The sequence below is a fragment of the Heteronotia binoei genome, chromosome 6, assembly GCF_032191835.1.
Source record: "Heteronotia binoei isolate CCM8104 ecotype False Entrance Well chromosome 6, APGP_CSIRO_Hbin_v1, whole genome shotgun sequence".
In the NCBI taxonomy this organism is placed as follows: domain Eukaryota; kingdom Metazoa; phylum Chordata; class Lepidosauria; order Squamata; family Gekkonidae; genus Heteronotia; species Heteronotia binoei.
In genome coordinates this window covers 19,053,570-19,073,198 of record NC_083228.1, presented here as the reverse complement: position 1 = coordinate 19,073,198, position 19,629 = coordinate 19,053,570, and positions in this window count along the sequence as shown.

Here is a 19,629-nt window from a genome sequence, read left to right as displayed (position 1 = left end):
CCACTGAGCCATGGCCCATCCCACAACATGCATATGTAATAGAAGTGGATGTACAGCAATGAAAATCTCAACAAGACAATCAACAAATACAGACGAATCAAGATAGGAAACATGCCTCAGTTCTATTGAGGACCATGGCCAAACCTTTGGAATAATTAGAGTCTGTCGATCAAGTATGGTCCATCTCTACTTCCCTTACAGTTGCTGTGAGCAATCCCAAGCAAGTCTACTCAGAAGTAAGTCTCATTTTATTCAGCTGGGCTTGTTCGTAATTAAGAAAGTGTTTTCAGGATAACAGCCACTATTCTCTGGACAGTCACAATAATCTGACCTCTTTACCATCTAGAGGTAAGGGAATAGCAGAGGTGTGGAGCACATCTGGATGAATAGCTTGGGGTTCTTACTGGTGAAGAAACTGGGTCATTAATGTTCTTCTTGAGAAGTCCTCACTAGAAGAAGACTGGGAATAATCTTTTGCCTATCCAGAATGTGAATAAAACAGCAATATAATAAAATGCATATGGGGGGGGGGGGATGAAATTTCATTGGCTTTGTTCCTGGGAAATAAAGTATATGTGATTTTTTTAAAGCCATACCTTGATTAAAATTTGACATGGCAATAGCGAGCCAAATAAAGTTCTATTGTAGGCCAGTTCCAGCCCCGTCAGCTATCCATGTCCTAGATAAATGTAAAAGCATTAAATCTTCCCTGAAACTCATTTTTCAAAGGAGGCATTCCTTGATATCCCACCTGAATGTCTTTTTTTACAACTTGAACCTTGAGCTGTCCTTTGCGGCAGTGTTTTAGATATTGGAGAAAGCACTAGGGTCTTCATCCTCCACCCATCAGTGTTCTACGTTTAAATCTGATTAATTCCTTCAGCTTTCTCTCACAGGTACTTATATTCAAAATCACTTCCTTTGTTGTTTCTTGGATCCCATTTAACCGCATCCTTCTGCCAACAGACACAAAACAGTGCTGAACGTTACTCGCCGACCTGAATCCAAAGCTGCATGTGAAATGTTCTTAATTCCTAGAGCTACCACTTGAATTTCCTTCGGAGCAAAACATTTGAAGAGTTTGCGCCTCAGAGCAAACCTCAAAGGAACTTTGAAGGAAGCAAAGAGACCCAGAAAGACTGACAGAAGATTTCTGGCTGTACATCTTTTCTTCCTAGGGGCACCATGAGCATGATATTCTTATCGCTGTGACCCAAGTACCATTCCCTTTATAACTAGGGCTGCATGAACATTTTCAGATATCTGGAGGTTCTTTAGTGTTCAAGGAACCCGCTACATCCTTCCCAGAGTTCTTTTTGCAAAAATCTCAATTCAGATTATTTAATGCTATTTTTACACTTTTTATTATCTATTTTAGCTATCTGGCTTGACATTTTAGTGTCCATTTCCCACAGGTATGAATGGGCAGGCCATAGCCTGTTTGGTTTTCTTCCCTATGGCAGGATATTGTTAAACTCTCCTTTGGAAATCAATAGAGCCTCATAGGATACTTTCTGTTGAAGATGCCAGTGGTTTTTACTACAAATTGAATTACCTCCTCCTTTCAACTCAAGAATTAGTTTCCATGTTAATACTTTTTAATACTTAACATTTCTTTCTCAGCATCCAAAGTTTTGAAATTAACTTGGCCTGATCACCTTTGATTTAACCAATAGCTACAGATGTTGCTTTTACCTCCCATTCTCAGAGATGTCCCTCCCTTCTCTTTTCAGGTGGGAGAAGTCATCTTCTATAAGCTCTTGTGGATACTTAACTCCCCAGCTGCTCTATGGTACCTTTTTGGGACCTCCATCCCATTGCTTCTGCCCACTGGAATGTATTCAATCAAAATTCCTAAGGACAGCACTTCAGTTACCAAGATGCGTCTCAAATGCTAAGCTCAGACTGGAGACAGGGCTGATGTCCATTGAAGCCAAGGTAACCTTGTCCTCACTTAATAAATGGCTCAATGTCAATTCTCAACCTAAAAATCTAACGTATTTGCTGCTTTTAGATAAATTTCAATCTAGCTGGTTGAAAATGATTACCAGTAAACTAAATTTACTTAGTTTCTCCCCTCCGTTCATTCTGTCCCTTAGCAGAGATCAGGCCAAAAAAAGCTTTATAACAAAGGATAAAGGATGCGGAAAGACATCTTGATCTCTCAAGATGCCTGGATTTTATTGTGACTGATTTAACTGGGTATCATCTCACTCCTCTCCTCTATCTTAATAACTTAGAGGATCACAAAATGAGGAAAGGTTTCTCCCTGGCAAGATGTTCAACCCTTCCTTCTGCTGTTCTTGAAGGAAAGTATAAGAAAATTCTATTTGCTCAGAGACTTTGCCAGTGTGAGATGCAAGAAATAGAAACAAATGAACGTGTGTTTCTAAGATGTCCTTGGTATAGTTTAGCCCGTACTAAATATATTCTCCCTTGGGTTAAGGCTAAGCCAAGGCTAACAGAATCTGCTCAGGTAATCTATCTCTTCTCAGATGCCAATTAGAATATCACAAAATAGGTAGCTAATTTTTGTAATGCTTGTCTCTGTATTAGAAAGGCATATATCTCTTGATTTTATTGATGCTTTTATTAATTTTACTATTCTGTTTTAACCACGGATAATATTGACATTTGATGTTTAAATTTGTTTAATCATTAGGCTTTTGTTGGCTTGGTGCCGTACAAATGAACTGACTGACTGACTGGATACTTAACAGGTTATCTATGAACCATTGGCGCCCGTTAGGGGAATTTCAAGCAACCATTCTGACCTATTTAGCCTAAAAATGAAATGCTCAGCCAACATTTGCAGCAGTACTGTTACAAAGCACAAAGCCATATTTGGCAAGAGCTCCTGAGGATCACAAAGAAAACATGCTGTTAGGCTTTTACTTATAAATCAACGCTGTAACCCCTTTAACCAGCTTTTCCTGGTTCTCCGGTTGCCACCTCTCCTTGAAAAAGATGAATTGCCCAAAGCTATCCATGCTGTAGTCATGTTTAGGGCTTAGATACAAACTCTTGCTTCCCCTTCATCTCACATATGACCATTGTCTTTCAGTGAGCCAAAAGCTGCCTAGCGCTTTCTTTGCTTGCATTTATTCACATTTAAATAAATATTCATAGATGTTCAGCAGGCTGCTTCAAGTGCAACTCGGATTTTGCAAATATGTGTTCCCACACAGACCATTTGCATTCTACTACTACCCTCTGTTCTTTCTGCATCACTGCTCTGCTCAACCGGCAATTGTTTAAATTGACAACTAAATCAATTAAACAGTTTGGTGTAGCAGTTAAGTGCCCAAATTCTTATCTGGGAGAACCGGATTTGATTCCCCACTCCACCACTTGTGGCTGCTGGAATGGCCTTGGGTTAGCCACAGCTCTAGCAAAACTGCCCTTGAAAGGGCAGCTGCTGGGAGAGCTCTCTCAGCCCCACCTACCTCACAGGGTGTCTGTTATGGGGGAGGATGTTAAAGGAGATTGTAGGCCGCTCTGAGATTCAGAGTGAAGGGTGGGGTATAAACTTCTTATAATATAAATAAATGCTGTTTTTTTAAAAAAAATAAAATCCTAGTTTTCAGTGTTTGTCTAAGAAGTCCACACAGGAGGAGGAAGAGAAGACCACGGATTTATACCCTGTCCTCCTCTCTGAATCAGAGACTCAGAGTGGCTTACAGTCTCCTATATCTTCTCTCCCCACAACAGACACCCCGCGAGGTGGGTGCGGCTGAGAGGGCTTTCACAGGAGCTGCCCTTTCAAGGACAACCCCTGCAATAACTGTGGCTGACCCAAGGCCATTCCAGCAGCTGCAAGTGGAGGAGTAGGGAATCAAACCCGGTTCTCCCAGATAAGAGTCTGCACACTTAACCACTACATGAAACTGGCAGTCAATGGTTTGTTTAGCTAATTGCTAATGGCTGCACATTGTTTTGAACTCACAATGTCTTCAGGCATACTTAGGATCCAAGCCTCTCTTACTGCTTTGTGTTCTTCATAGAGCTGCCTTGGGAAGCCCTGGTACCACTTGCTACAGCAAGGTGGTCGACTAGCAGAAATTACCGAGTACAGATCTTGAAGGATATTCATTGATTCAAATCCAGGAATATCATACTAAAAGCCCAAAAAAGACCACTGGCTTTGGGATTAGTTGGCTCAATGAACATTTTTGGTGACCCTATTCCATGTGCCTCCATTGTCTGATGTAAGATTTGAGGGAAAATCTTGCCAGAGAACAGACTTTCAAATTCCCACAACTATCCCACTGATACTAAGTTTTCAGTGCCTCCTTAAAATTTCTTTATCTACCCAGCCCCTTTCTTGTTGGTAGTAGACAGGGGTGGAATTCTAGCAGGAGCTCTTTTGCATATTAGGCCACACACCCCTGATGTAGCCAATCCTCCAAAAGCTTACAAGGCTCTTTTTTGTAAGCTCTTGGAGGATTGGCTGCATCAGGGGTGTGTGGCCAGTTATGCAAAAGAGCTCCTGCTAGAATTCCACCCCTGATAGTAGATGTCACTCAGTTTTAATGTTCTTCTGAACAGCTGTGGGGTTTTTTTTAGACCGCTGCATTTTAACATTCTTGAGACTGCTCTTTGTTTCTATATTATCTGATGTTTTATTTATCTTGCTGCTGTTAGTTACTGCCCGGTTCCACTTGGCATTTTTGTCTGCTCTCTTTCAGATTGATTTCTCTTGGGGCCATCAGTTACGGCTTGCTTCTGTTTAGTATCTTTGCTCTCTGAAACTGATTACTTGAATATGTTGTTAGTTTGCCTCCTCCCACTACTGACATTCTGTTTGTAGTGAATCTGCCCTGACTTATTCAGGCTAGCCTGATCTCATCAGATCTCAGAAGCTAAGTAGGGTCAACCTTGGCTAGGATTTCAAAGGGCGATCTCCAAGGTATGCCAGGGCTCCGATGCAGAGGCAAGCATCGTTAAACCGCTTCTGAAACGTCTCTTGCCTTAAAAACAAGTCTCACTTGCCACCTAGTGGAGCATAATGCTAAAAGGGTTGAACTTCTGGCTGCCAGATTAGCAGTAGTAGAAGTGTTCCCTCGAAACTGAGTGCATGTGAGTCAGTAGGTGAGGGAATGGAAAGACGATGTCTGCCAGAGTGAGACATCTAGCTGAGTGTTCCTCTCTCCTGCTGCAAGTATTTAAAGCCTGGTTATGGATGAGGGTGCAAGCTGAAGGGCTCTTAGCCCTTAGCCTTCCCTTGTTGAACCTGGTGGGCATCAACCCACTTTACATTATTATTTTTTTACATAGTGTTATGTAGATTCGTTTAAAGGCCTAGTTTAGTAAGCCATTTTGGATCCCCACTGTAGGGGAAAAGTGAGAGTAAAATATACAAAAGTAATGGTTATTAAACACTAAAGGCATGTAAGGAACAGGGGTTCACCCCTTGGCTAATTTGCTATCAAGCTGGTCATTATTGTTGGGGGGGAAAAGAGTTGGAGGAGGAGTTGGATTTATACCCTGCTTTGCACTCAGAGGTAGGTGGAGCTGAGAGAGCTTTGAAACAACTGAGACTGACCCAGGGTTGCCAGATCCAATTCAAGAAATATCTGGGGACTTCAGGGGTGGAGCCAGGAGACATTGGGGGTGGAGCCAGGCACAAGGTTGTGACAAGCACAATGGAACACCAAAGGGAGTTCCAGCCATCACATTTAAAGGGACTGCACACTTTTTAAATGCCTCCCCCCAATTGGAAATAATGCAGGGACACCTTCTTTTGCGGCTCATAGTATTGGACCCCCTGGTCCAATTTTTTCAAAACTAGGAGGGTGTTTTGAGAAGAGGCATCGGATGCTATGCCAGAAAATTGGTGACCCTACCTCAAAAACTAGTATTGCTAGAGCCCCAAATACTCACGGATCAATTCCCCATTATAATCTATGGGAATTGATCTCCATAGGGAACAATGGAGTGCCCAGCAGACATTTTCCTCCCCGCCCCCGCTTTCTGATAACACTGAAGTAGGGGGGGGACCTCGAAACTGGGGGATCCACTGCCCCCACCTGGGGATTAGTACAAAAATGAAGTAATCTGTGTAGCACATATACATTCAGGGAAACGTCACGCTTTATCCACGTTCATTTAAAGGTACAGTAATGTTAATAGGTTATACAAAACCCACAATGCAAGTGGTAAAAATCAGTTTCACACAATAGTCCTCATATGAATCCTAGAACATCAGTTTCACAGTTGTCAAGAACAAACTTGTAAAGTAGTCCTCCCAGAGCGTCAGTCACTGAAGAAAAAAAAAGCCTCAGACAGAACAGAGACCAGTTTGGCCTGCATGCCTTGGTCAATCACACATCTCTTAGCATTTTACTGCTTAACAGCTCCTCCTAAAACATTCTATTTTAATCAATGGGGACTCCAGTCTAATTATTTCTGCCGTTGAACTTGCATCAAAGTTTCTCACCTGGAAACGTCCCTGCAATGCCCGATAAAGAAACTGACTAGTTGCGTGCATATTGTTGTGGCCGCTGGTTCCAGATAATACGAAGTGAATTGATCAAGATGAAGGTCTACAACCGAAACACGGCTTTTTTTAAACCTAGGGAACGTGTGATCATATACACTTCATTATAAAGACATCGCCTCGTGTGTTGAGTCTTCAATGTACTGCAAAGTGGCTTTTGACATCGCAGACAACATCGTCATCCATCAGGAGAGGTCAAAGCGCACCGACTAGGACTTTGCACTCCTTGGAGCCTTTACTCTGCATGGACTCTTTCGTGATGAAAAATGGCAAATGCTTTATTGTAATTTTGATTTATAATTCTGAATCTGTACATTATATGTTATGAAATGTACGAGGTATTCCTTCAATAGAGAGTCTTTAAAAAAATTCTTTGTACTGAGCAACAACAGTATATTCTTGTAAATTCCACTGAAATTGACTTTTTCGTAGAACACGGGTCTCCCCTGCTTCCCACCTGGGGATTGTTAGCATAAAAAATTCTATTACACCCAGCACTGGTGGGGTAGCAAAGCTTTTCTAGAGTATGCAACGGAGCTATTATACAGCAATGATTAACATCTGCAGTCGCTCGTTAGCAACATCCATAAATCACACACCCCAGGATTATTGTGAATAAAGATGTAATGTCAGTGACTGAAAATTAACATTTGGGTGGTTTTCAGGCTCCTTCTGCTGCGTTTCATTTTCTTCCAGTATTTCAGAACAGTCTTGATAGTGTTTTTTTTTTTTTTTAAACGGGGTATCTGATCGGTGTGTGTGGGGGAGAAAATAGGTTGTTATTTTTCTCCTCCAGCATTCAGTTTGCACAATTCTACACATTTGGCAAAAAAATCTCTTTTAACAGCAACATCCAAACTGAGATATTCATAGTTTAGAGATACCACATAGTCAGTGGAGTTCATACATTTTTCCATTTAAGTATGATTTGTAAGATGTTCATAGCCCATAGGGAAGAAATGTACCATGATACACTTTTTGTTGCTGGTGTTGATGAGACAGGCTGCAAAGCTAAGAAAACTTTCCTCAGATTAAACTTCACTGAATAAAATGGGACTAACTTCTGAGTAGACCTGTTAGGATTGCTCAGCACACATGTAGAATAGAGATGAGCAAATGTTCCCTGTGTCTACATATCTGTGATTATATTTTTCTCAAGTGTTTCAGTTTGTATTGTATGCATATTGTGTTTCTTATGAGTAAACTAGGAGTAAGGCCCATTGTGAAGAAAAATACAATGGGTTCTAGAAGGAGACTCTGGGCAAGTGCCCCCCCCCACTGCTGTCTACCCACCCAGGTGAAGGCATTCACTCCCCCCAATAACTCAAGGGCAGCTGATCGCTGCCATCTGGAGATGAGTTTTAATTCTGAGGTGAAAGTAGGTAGGTTGGTTTAGGAAGCAAGGAAAGTGGAGAGGCTATGGGAGGAAAGAGGCTAGCAGGAGGAAAGAGGACAGTGTGGGGAGGAGCATACGGGGGTAAATGAGATACCTTCTGTGAATCCTCATGAGACTCCCACATATAGGAATAGTGGACACCCGTTTATGCCAAAATAACATTGTGTGATGTGTGCATGATATAGTGAAAATTCAGGGCAAGGAAAAGGAAAATAGTAAGCAAATCAAGAACCTCAATATGAAAATGGCATAAAGGGAGAAGGCAAAATGAATATCAGTCGCACAGTCGAGTCCAACTCTTTGCAACCCCATGGGCAAAGTCATGCCAGGCCCTCCTGTCTTCCACCATCCTCTGAAGTCTGCTCAAATTTGTGTTTGTTACATCAGTAACACTGTCCAGCCATCTCATCTTTTGCCGTTCCCTTCTTCTTTTGCCTTCTGTCTTTCCTAGCATCAGGATCTTCTCCAGGGAGTGCTCCCTTCTCATTTGGTGGCCAAAGTAATTGAGCTTCAGCTTCAGCATCTGACCTTCCAGGGAACAGTCTGGGTTGATTTCCCTTAGGACTGACTGATTTGATCTTCTTGCAGTCCAAGGGACTCTCAAGAGTCTTCTCCAGCACCACATCTCAAAAGCATCTATTCCTCTGCACTTGGCCTTCCTTATGGTCCAGCTCTCACAGCCATACATTACTACTGGGAATACCATCGCTTTAACCATACAGACTTTGGTTGGCAGGGTGATGTCTCTACTTTTTATTATACTGCCCAGGTTAACCATAGCCATCCTCCCAAGGAGCAAACGTCTTTTAATTTCATAGCTACAGTCACCATCTGCAGTGATCTTGGATCCCAGAAATGTGAAGTCTGTCACTACTTCCATGTCTTCCCCTTCTACTTGCCAAGGTGTGATGGGGCCAGATCTTAGTTTTTTTGATGTTGAGTTTCAAGCCTTTGATTGTGTGGATCAAGTGGCAAGTCCTTAAAGAGATAGGAGTACCAGACCACCTCACATGTCTCCTGAGAAACCTGTATAAGGGTCAAGAAGCAATTGTCAGTACGGGATATGGAACAACTGATTGGTTTAGAATAGGAAAAGGAGTTCAACAAGGATGTACAAAACGTTCCCTTGATTTCTCCAATTTTCTTGAAGAGATCTCTTGCCCTTCCCATTCTATTATTTTTCTCTATTGCTTTGCATTGTTCCTTCAGGAAGGCCTTCTTATCACTCCTTGCTGTTCTCTGGAAATCCACATTCAGTTGGGTGAATCTTTCCTTTTCACCTTTGCCTGTCGCTTTCCTTCTATCCCCACTATTTGTAAAGCCTCATCAGACAGCGGCTTTGCTTTCTAGCATTTCTTTTTCTTTTGGGATGGTGCTGATTGCTGCCTTCTGTACAATGTCACGAACCTCCGTCCATAGTTCTTCCGGCACTCTGTCTATCAACTCTAGTTCCTTAAACCTCCACTGTATATTCATAAGGAATGTGATCAAGGTCAAACCTGAATGGCCTAATGGCTTCCCCAGTTTTCTTCAGTTTAAGCCTGAATTTTGCGATGAGTAGTTCATGATCTGAGCCGCAGTCAGCTCCAGGTCTTGTTTTTGCTGACTGTAAGGAGCTTCTCCATCTTTGTTTGCAGAGTATATAATCAATCTGATTTCTGTATTCCATCAGGTGATGTCCACATGTACAGTTGCCTTTTAGGTTGTTGGAAGAGGGTGTTCGCTATGACCAGCTTGTTCTCTTGACAAAACTCTACTAGCTTTTGCGTGGCTTCATTTTGTTCTCCAAGGCAAAACTTGTCAGTTGTTCCAGTCACCTTTGGACTTCCTACTTTGGCATTCCAGTCCTGTTTGATGAGGAGCACATCTTTTTTGGTGTTAATTCTAGAAGGTGTTGTAGATCTTCATAGAACTGGTCCACTCCAGCCTCTTCTGCATCAGTGGCTGGGGCATAGACTTGAATTACTCTGAACATAAGAACATAAGAGAAGCCATGTTGGATCAGGCCAACGGCCCATCCAGTCCAACACTCTGTGTCACACAGTGGCAAAAAAATTTATATATACACACACACTGTGGCTAATAGCCACTGATGGACCTGTGCTCCATATTTTTATCTAAACCCCTCTAAAGGTGGCTATACTTATAAGAGGTGGCTATACTTATAAGAATATTATAAGAATATATTGAATGGTTTGCCTTGGATATGGACCGAGATCATTCTGTCATTTTTGAGATTGTATCCCATTACTGCCGTCCTCACTCTCTTGTTAACTATAAAGGCCACATCATTTCTTCTACGGGACTCTTGCCCACAATAATAGATGTAGTGATCCTCTGAGTTAAATTCACCCATTCATTTTAGTTCACCCATTCATTTTAGATTCCCAAGATGTCGATGTTCAATCTTGCCATCTCTTGTTTGACCACATCTAGCTTACCTTGATTCATAGATCTTACATTCCACATTCTGATGCAGTATTGTTCTTTGCAGCATTTGACTGTTCTTTCACCATCAGACACATCCACAGCTGAGTGTCCTTTCGGCTTTGGCCCAGCCACTTCACTCTTTCTGTGGTTACTTGAATGCTCTTCCCCAGTAGCATATTGGGCACCTTCTGACCTGAGGGGCTCATCTTCCAGCACCATATCTTTTATCTTAAGAGATGTTCAGCGGTAGTTTATCATTGCTTGTCTCCAGGGCAGGCCGTAGACTATCTGGCACCATAGGCAAGGCTAACTTCTGCCCCCCTCCCCGCACTGATAACGTCACTGAGTCACATGGGAGTGCCCAATTCGATGCCTCCAAAAGGCTGGCATCCTGGACAATCACCTAGTTGGCCTAGTCCCAAATTTGGCGACTTCAACTAGTGCAGAACGCTGCAGCCAGGCTGTTAATGGGAGTTCCTCTATGGGAACACATTCAGCCTGTGCTGAAAGTGCTGCACTGGCTACCGATAGGGTACCGGATTTGCTTCAAGGTGCTGGTCATCACCTTTAAAGCCTTATATGGCCAGGGTCCTGCATACCTTAGGGGCCGCCTTTTCCTGCACATGCCCGAGGGAGCACTTTGGTCCAGGTCTCAAAACCTGTCGACAGTCCCAGCATCAGAGAAGTGAGGCTCAAAACGACAAGAGCCAGGGTCTTTTTTGTTGCTGCCCCTGGCTGGTGGAATGAGTTGCCGGAGGAGGTTAGAGCTCTGCGAGAGCTTTCGCAGTTCCACAAGATGGCACTCTTCCGCCACACATTGACATGATGGTAACATCTGCAGCAACGGGACTGCAGTCAGACTAGTGCACTTGTGTCGACCCATGGTCTCTGAGCTACCCTGAGCCTGCCTTCGGCGGGGAGGGTGGGATATTAAATAAATAAATAAATAGTGGCAGGGCTGGCCCCTGCCCATCTCTGCCTAGCAATCCTGAACTTCCTCCATGGTCTCCCACCCAAATGCTAACTGAGATCTGATGAGATTAGACTAGCCTACTGCTCTCAATTTCTCCCTTTCCTTCTGAAACCTCCACGGATCTCTGCTTGTAATCGCTAATTATTATCAGTCCTTTGAGATGTCCTTTTATGAAGCAGTTGACTCATCTGCCATGAGAAGGCAGCCCTTGAAGTGGGTGGCGGCAGGAAATTGCATTTTAATCAGTGACTCCTCTTTATTATTTCCCTGCCCTTTTCCCTTTAGTTTCAATATTCATTGTGCATGTAACCAAGAATGCCGGCCCCCTGTCACTGACTGAGCTTGTTAGCAGGAAGCCAGTAGATAGGATAATAACCCTGGGCAGGGTTTTTGGCCATCAGTTGTGTCCTTTGCTAGGATATGAGGAGCATTTATTGGAAGAGGCATTAGAATGTTGATGGAAATGGAAGAATTCAGGACTGCACCATAGCAGGGGGCAGGCTGCTCAGCTAGCCATCCAATTTCCAGCCCCTGTAGCCAGAAAATTTTAGGTGGGGGGTCCCTGAGGCCCAAAATGATGTCACACGCTTAAAAATAAATTTAAAAGGAGAGTGGCAGTAGCAGCAAGGTCAGTAAGAATGGCAGGGAGAGTAGAGGCCATGAGGGCAGCAATGGTGGCGAGAGCGGGGCAGCAAGAGCGGTGGGGAGAGCAGTGGTGGCAAAAACAGGGTGGCGAGAGCAGCAGGGAGAGCAGTGGCAGCGGAAACAGGGCACCCAGAGCAGCGGGGAGAGCGGTAGCAGTGAAAACGGGGTGGGGAGAGCGGTGGGGAGAGCAGCGGTGGCAAGAATGGGGCGGCAAGAGTGGCGGGGAGAGCAGAGGCAGCAAAAATGGGGCGGGGAGAGTGGCAGAGGGGAAAGGAGGGGCCATACAAGTGGAAGAGGGTTTGAGTGGAGCGGCCTGGTCCTCCCGGGGCCCCCGTAGCTATGGGCCTGCCAGTTTCCTGGATGAGTTAACGGGTTATCTAATAACAACCACTATTTGCATCAGTGAAGTGCCTGGTCCTCAAACGCTGGCGTGTAACATTGGATGGCTGCTCAGCTTTGCTTCGAGTTAGTGGGACGATGCAGTGGGTGACCTAATAATATTCATTGTTTGCTTCATTCATTGTTTGCTTCATTCATTGTAATAATATTCATTGTTTGCTTCATTGTTTGTAGTACTGTAAGCCGCCCTGAGTCCGCTTGCGGAGAGGGCGGGATATAAATGTAAAGTAATAAATAAATAATAATAAATAATAAATAAATATTCACTGAGCCAGCATTGAGCATTGCTTTATACAGCAAGGTGTGGAGATTAGAATGTTTTTGTAATGTTCTTGTCATGCAAACTGTATATGTTGGTTGGGGTATAAGTACAATCATTATTACTGACATGACAAAACATGGGAAAGAAATAATTACAGACTTAGTTGGTTCAATAGAGATTTATTGAAGAGATATTAGGACAGTTTACACTTAAGAGGGAGGGAGGTGCCAGGACTCAAAGCCCAGCAGGGAGGCCTGCTAGCTATCTGGGAGAAAGTTAGGTAAAAAGAACATATGAGCCTATGAAGCTGCCTTATACTGAATCAGACCCCCCTCGGTCCATCAAAGTCAGTACTGTCTACTCAGACTGGTAGCGGCTCTCCAGGGTCTCAAGCTGAGGTTTTTCACACCTATTTGCCTGGACCCTTTTTAGTTGGAGATGCCAGGGACTGAACCCGGGACCTTCTGCTTACCAAGCAGATGCTCTACCACTGAGCCACCATCCCAGAAGTTAGCTGGAGTGGCAAAATCTGCTACTCAGAGAAGGCATTCCTGCCACCCTGATGGCCAGGGTTTTTTTGTAGCAAAAACTCCTTTGCATATTAGGCCACCCACCCCTGATGGAGCCAATCCTCCAATAGCTTACAGGGCTCTTAGTACAGGGCCTACTGTAAGCTCCAGGAGGATTGGCTCCATCAGGGGTGTGTGGCCTAATATGCAAAGGAGTTCCTGCTACAAAAAAAGCTCTGATGATGGCACTGTTTGTGAGAAAAGGCTACAAAACAAACATGGCATTGGTCGTCTCTCCTTGCACTTAGGATACTGCAGTTTCCTGCGCTTACTCTGCTGAGCAGTATTTGTGAAGTGAAAACTGACCTACTCCCTTACCCTTCCGTGATCCTGCCTGCAGGTGGCAAGGTGAAGCCAGCTGTGGTGAGACTTCATCAGAAAGTCCCGTGCGTTGGATGAAGCGAGTAACAGTGACCTTTGATTTCGAGATCCAAGGGAAGCACTCGGAGTGGCTCAGGTGGGGCCAGAGGGCAAACCTCTCACACCGCACTTAACCTGTTGCCTAGCTGACATTGCTTTTTTGATGCTGCAGCGCAGAGCCACAAAGGGGAAATCTAAGAGCCGAGAAACGGCACTGATGCTTTGTGGCTTCCTCCCCGACTTCAAAGGATGTCCTTTCTTCTTCTCTTTGTACCTTGTAAAAAATGCAAGAACATGGACTCTCAAACAACAGCTATGAAAGGAGATTAGAAGAACATTGTTCCTAAGGCTCTGCTCTTTGGTGCTTCTGAACACCAGAAGCTGCCTTCTACGGAGTCAGGTCACCGGTCTATCAAGACCAGTCTTTTCTACTCTGCTTGGCTTCATCTCTCCAGGGTCTCAGGTGGAGCTCTTTCACATGATTTCCCGTTTGATCCTTTGAACTGGAGAAACCAGGATTGAACCCTGGGCCTTCTGCAGGAAAAGAAGATGCCCTGCCTCTGACCTGCAGCCGCTCTGGTGTCATAAATTTAGCACAATGTGCATCATTCACAATTTCTTGTTTTTAAACAAGTGCAAAACCGGCGACAACACCCTAAAGCCTGAGCCACAAGAAGTCAGGATTCCCAATAAGAAAAAGAGAGAAAAAAAACACTTTACCTCCTTGGGCTTAATGGGATGTTATTTATAGGGCTTTTTTTTTTGTAGCAAGAACTCCTTTGCATATTAGGCCACACTCCCCTGATGTAGCCAATCATCCAAGAGCTTACAGGGCTCTTAGTACAGGGCCTACTGTAAGCTAGGGTTGCCAAGTCCAATTAGAGAAAAATCTGGGGACTTTGGGGGCGGAGCCAGGAGACTTTGGGGGTGGAGCCAGGAGACATTGGGGATGGAGCCAAGAACAAGGATGTGACAAGCCTAATTGAACTCCAAGGGAATTCTGGCCATCACATTTAAAGGGACAGCACACCTTTTAAAATGCCTTTCTTCCATAGGGGCTCATAGAATTGGACCCTCTGGTCCAATCGTTTTGAAGCTTGGGGGGTATTTTGGGGAGAGGCACTAGATGCTATACTAAAAATTTGGTGCCTCTACCTCAAAAAATAGACCCCCCAGAGCCCCCAATACCCACAGATGAATTTCCTATTATTCCCTATGGGAATCGTTCTCCATAGGGAATAATAGAGTGCCCAGTAGATATTTCCCTCCCCCCCACTCTTTCTAAAGGGGGGGGCCTCCAAACCAGGGAATCCCCTGCCCCCTCCCTCTCTCTCACACACAAATACTTACCAGATCTTCTTCCGGAGAACTCTTGCTGTGAAAACGAAAGCAAAAGAAAGGGAGGGGCCGTTCTCCCAAGCCCCTCCTGCTTCCTGCCCAGCCTTAAAGGGGCATACATTTTACAAATGGCTCAGGAGCTCTATAATAACATGAAGCCTACAGGTATGTTCTCCCCCCCTCCACCCCCCACCCCCCGCTTCCCAATTTTTGAAGAGCGGGAGATGAGGCTGCGAACCCAGGGGTCTCCCGCCAGAGCGGGAGGTTTGGGAAGCCTACTGTAAGCTCCAGGAGGACTGGCTGCATCAGGGGTGTGTGGCCTAATATGCAAAGGAGCTCCTGGTAGAGTCTATGGCATCACATCCCTGATGAGCTCCCTTCCTTCTCACACTCTACTCTCCCCAGATTCCATCATCAAATTTCCAGGAGTTTCCCAACCTGAACGTTGCAACCATAACTGCAACTCAAGAGGCCCAACTTTACTTTTAATTGATCTATACTCATGCTACTAATAATCAGGACTTTTTTTTGTAGCAGAAGGTTATTTGGATATTAGGCTACACTTCCCTTTTGTAACCAATCCCCCAAGAGCTTTCAGGGCTCTTATTGCAGGGCCTACTGTAAGCTCCAGGAAGATTGGCTACATCAGGGAGGTGTAACCTAATATGCAAAGGAGTTCCTGCTACAAAAAAGGCCGAACTCATGCCATGGAATGTTTCAGATGCCTATGTCCATACATTAAAACTGTTAAAGGTGCAGGACAATCCGCCCCCCCCCCTTCCAGGTTGTTGTCAACCCTGTTAGGAAGCTTGCATCTCACTCTCTGTATCACCATAGCTGCTTGGAATAAGAGAGAACCACTGACCAGAGAGCCATTGTGCTGGAGCACCACCAATGTAGCCAGCCAGTAGAAGGCACAACAGCTTGCAAGCTCAGTGGTTGTCCCTTGACACAAGAGCCAGTATGATTCCATCTGGCAGTACAGAGTCTTGGCATCTACCTTGCTTTCTGAGCTTCTTTTAATAGTTCTTAGAAAAAAGGCTAAGTCAATATATGCATGCCTGAAGAGCCAGTTTGGTGTAATGGTTAAAGTGTGTGGACTCTTATCTGGGAGAACCAGGTTTGATCCCCCACTTCTCCACTTGCACCTGCTGGAATGGCCTTGGGATAGCCATAGCTCTTGTAGGAGCTGTCCTTGAAAGGGCAGCTGCTGTGAGAGCCCTCTCAGTCCCACCCACCTCACAGGGTGTCTGCTTTGGGAGTAGAAGATATGGAAGATTGTAGGCCACTCTGAGTCTCAGACAGAAGGGTGGGGTATAAATCTGCAGTCTCCTCCTCCTTCTTCGGCTTTCCAATGACAATCACCTTCCAGCCTTGGATGTGACTCCAAACCTCGCAGCATTGCTGAACGTTTATTAGGAGTGCAATCCTATGTGCAGGTATTCTGCTCTAAGCTCCTTGAACTCAGTGCGTTTAGAAGGAAGTAGCTCTGGTTAGGACTGCATTGTTAAACCCTACTGCCCCCATGTGTTCATCACCACCACGCTTTTGTCATGTGTCGATGCATTTGCATGCTGCACATGCACATCGGTGCCCCAAAAGCTATCCCTGGCAGCTACCAGCATGGGCGCTGAGATGCTGCATGCAACTGAGAATCTGAACAGATGAAAGGTATCCTTTTAGCCTTCTAAAGTAACTGCAGTTACAGAAGAGAGGTATCACATTCTGTTTGGGTCATTTAGAAGGCTAGGGACGCAGTCTTGATGCCTGTGTAGCCTCCTATTAAAATCTTATTAACATTGATAAAAGATCAGGTTTACACACTGTGACTATTCCATACTCAAAAGCACAAGTGTTTCTGAATGCGTATGTAAGACCCCAGCAGCCCTTTCCCCACTGGATCTAATTAGTGGTGTTTCTAAAGACTATGGTTGCCTCCTTGATGCAGTACAGCCCACACCAAACAGCGGATTAAGATAACAGGAGCCTCGCTTTCCATGGGATTTCAGCGAGTCCATTCGGGACTAATTGAAACCTAACACAGTCCACTCTGGGGGACAAGGTTTCTGGCTAGTGTTGTCCTAGTTAGTTATGTTTATAAATGCCTCTGGTGGGAATTGAGACAAAGGACTGCCCCCCCCCCCCCATTTTTTGTGCAGCATGGGATTCAATAAACACCCATTTACCATCCAAGACGGGAAATGTCTAAGGCTTGCACAATATAGCAAAAGCAGCTCTGCTTTCCTAAGGCAGAATGAAGCAAATGTAGAGATTTGAACATAGGGGATGAAACCAAATGGGACTTCCCAGTATTATTCCCACTATGGCCACATTAGATGTATGGTGCCAGATCGGAGAACTCTGGTCTTTGATACTGGAGTCTGTGCATTCAGGACTTTTGAGAGTCCCTATGGAACTCTCAAGCAAAGACTCCCCTAATACCACACAGCCCCAAGACAAAACGTGATCTGAAAACAAATTATGTGACTTGCATGCTTTGCATGACCAAGTCCATTTGGAATTCTGTCTCCCAGACCCTCTTAGTGCCTGCCATTTTGTTTCTCTAGTCCCCTTCCATTGGCACAGCATACAGTCTCATCCCTCACTGATGAGGATCATCTGCATGAGTTCGTCCAGGCTCTGATATGGCTTTTTTTTTTTACCCTCATTGACTTCAGCATGTTGCCAAGCCTGAACGGCTATAAAATTGTGTCGTGGGATCATCACGTTCACTCATCATGAGGATGACCTTGAAACAGAGAACGACGTGCCCAGTGCTGCCAGTGTGGCAGAAATGCGGGAAATGAAGGGCAGCAAATAGAAATAACACACCACTCAAATTGAAGGATGCCAATATGCAGCAGAGCCTGGTCTAAATGGGTTGATGGTGGTAATAGTTGTAGAGGAGAGCTGGTGGATCAGGTGAAAGGCAATCAAATGAAAGAGCACTGTGAAGGTAAAGAAATACAGGGAGAGTACGGGGAAGAAGAAGAAGAAGAAGAAGAAGAAGAAGAAGAAGAAGAAGAAGAAGAAGAAGAAGAAGAAGAAGAAGGAGAAGGAGGAGGAGGAGGAGGAGGAGGAGGAGGAGGAGGAGGAGGAGACTGGATTTATACCCCACCCTTCACTATCCAAAGGAATCTCAGAGTGGTTTACAAATCTCCTTTCCGTTCCCACCACAGACACCCTGTGAGGTAGGTGAGGCTGAGAGAGCTCTCCTAGAACTGCTCTTGAGCAGCACTTGTGGCTGACACAAGGTCACATCAGCAGTTGTATGTGGAGGAGTGGGGAATCAAACCCGGTTCTTCCAGATAAGAGTCTGCATGCTTAACTACCACACCAAACTGGCTATGTTCTCAGTACTGGTGTTCAGTCAAGTTGCTTCTGACATATGGGGACCATATAAATTAGCATCCTCCCAAACACCCAAATGTTAACAGCCTTGCTCAGATCTTGCAGACTGAGGGTTCTGGCTTCCCTAAAGGAATCCGTCCCTCTCTTGCTGGGTCTTCCTCTTGTCCTGCTGCCTTCAACTTTTTCTAGCATTATTGTCTTTCCCATTGAATCTTGTCTTATCATACCATGACCAAAGTTCAATAGCCTCAGTTTCATCATTTTAGCTTCCAGAGAGAGTTCAGGTTTCATTTGATCTAGAATCCACTTATTTGTCTTTTTGGTGGTCCACAGTAGTCACAAAACTCTCTTCCAATGCCTCATTTCAAAGGAATCAACTTTCTTCCTGTCAATTTTCTTCATTGCCCAGCCTTCACACCCATACATAGTGATAGGGGAATACTATGATGTGAATTAATTTGATCTTGGTCACTAGCACAATATCCTAACACTTAATCTTTTCTAGCTCTTTTGTAGCTGCCTTTTCCAGTCTCACTCTCACGAGAGCCAGTTTGGTGTAGTGGTTAAGTGTGTGGACTCTTATCTGGGAGAACCGGGTTTGATTCCCCACTCCTCCACTTGCACCTGCTGGAATGGCCTTGGGTCAGCCATAGCTCTGGCAGAGGTTGTCCTTGAAAGGGCAGCGGCTGCAAGAGCTCTCTTAGCCCCACCCACCTCACAGGGTGTCTGTTGTGGGGGAGGAAGGTAAAGGAGACTGTGAGCCGCTCTGAGACTCTTCGGAGTGGAGGGCGGGATATAAATCGAATATCTTCTTCTTCTTCTTCTCCTTCTGATTTCTTGATGCTGGAGCCGAGGGACAGAAAATGTTGAACACTTTCAATTTAAAAAAAACATAAGAGCATGCGAGAAGTCATGTTGAATCAGGTCAGTGACCCTCCAGTCCAACGCTCCATCACACAGTGGTCAAAAATCCAGGTGCCATCAGGAGGTCCACCAGTGGAACCAGGGCACTGGAAGCCCTCCCACTGTTGCCCCCCCCCCCAAGCACCAAGAATACAAAACATCACTTGCTCCGTGATGATCTTATGACATGATTATATAGCTATTCAGACTTGGCAACATGCTGAAGTCAATGAGGGTGAACAAAGCCTAATCAGAGCCTGGACAAACTCATGCAGACAATCCTCACCGATGAGGGATGAGACCAGTGTTCCCTCTAAACTGAGTTAGCGTGAGCTAGCTCACAGATTTTTAGCTTCCAGCTCACACATTTTTGTCTTAGCTCAGGAAGGATGAACCCAGAGCACACTAATTTATTGCAGTAGCTCACAACTTTAATGTCAGTAGCTCACAAAGTAGAATTTTTGCTCACAAGACTCAGCAGCTTAGAGGGAATATTGGATGAGA